Raw genomic sequence first — 1,390 nt, forward strand, 5'->3', positions numbered from 1 at the left:
GAGTGAGTGAGTTAATGAAAGAGAGAGAGAGAGAGAGCAATAGAGATGAGTTCAAAATGCTTATCATAAAAAAAAGTTTAAAAGCAAATAAACATAAATATTTCAAAATATAAAAAAACTAAATATTAATATATATTTATATAACATATTATTGGTTCAGAGGGTATTGAAAATTCATTTGAATTACACACGCGATTAAAGCATACAAACCATTATACAGTATTATTATTATTACATACCGTATCCCCAAAAATAAATATAATTTATATAACTAGTCTCTCTCTCTCTCTCTCTCTCAACAACTCAGTAATCAATTAATTTAGAAATTTCATAACATTTTGATCGCCAATTGAAAGTAAAAAATTATTATCAATTATTTTTTATTTTCGTTTTAAATTCTTTAACAAAATAGTTAACAAACAWTAAACTAAATATTATATTTGCATTTATACTGATATATTACAGTAATATCATATAATATAATGAGAAATTTATTATTATTATTATTATTATTACAGTAGATACTATATTATTGTAGATTTGCTATTATTTTTCATTATAATTATTATTATGCTAATAATTTTTTTTGTGAATAATAATATCAAAAAAAATAATTTAATAATTTAATAATATTTCATTTGTTAGTTAGCATATCTGTCTAYCMAATAAAGACAGTATAAATTATTACTATTATTATTATTATTATTATTATACATTATATACTGTATGTATATATATATATATATATATATATACTGTCTATGTCTTAAAGACATCCATCCCATATCATCCCATCCCTCCCTATCTATCTATCTATTTGTTAGTTTTCATGTTATTTTTTTGGAAAACAAAATAATAATAAAAATGCATTTTATTAAAAATTTTACTCAACAAAAAAAATATTACATAAAATATTTTTACTATATTTTCAAGAGAGAGAGAGAGAGAGAGAGAGAGAGAGAGAGAGAGAGGAATGCAAGCAATTTGTTATCTAAAAACACGATTCAATAAATAACTTATTTTTTACATTTTTATTTTCACGTATTTTTTTCGCATTCAACAAAAATGATTTTTTCATCAAATAAAATATTTAATAATAAAATASAAATTTATTTATATTTTATTTTTTTTTTTTTGGTAAAAAAACCAATATGATTAAATCAGGTTTTTTGCTCTAAAGTGACATTACATATAAATATTTTAATATATAAGTATATATATACTGTATATATATATATATATATAYAKATAAAYAAAAAATAATATATTWARRAAAAACAAATATTTAATTGCCATTCAAAATAATATCAAAACCGTATCTCAAGAAAAAAAGTTGTTAAGTTAGAGCCCTATCATTGAATTCAACATAAAATATATATATAAATAAAAA

Source organism: Oppia nitens, unplaced genomic scaffold, assembly GCF_028296485.1.
Source record: "Oppia nitens isolate AA-2021 unplaced genomic scaffold, nextdenovo-longstitch-racon4-pilon3 scaffold30_pilon_pilon_pilon, whole genome shotgun sequence".
Taxonomy (NCBI): Eukaryota; Metazoa; Arthropoda; class Arachnida; order Sarcoptiformes; family Oppiidae; genus Oppia; species Oppia nitens.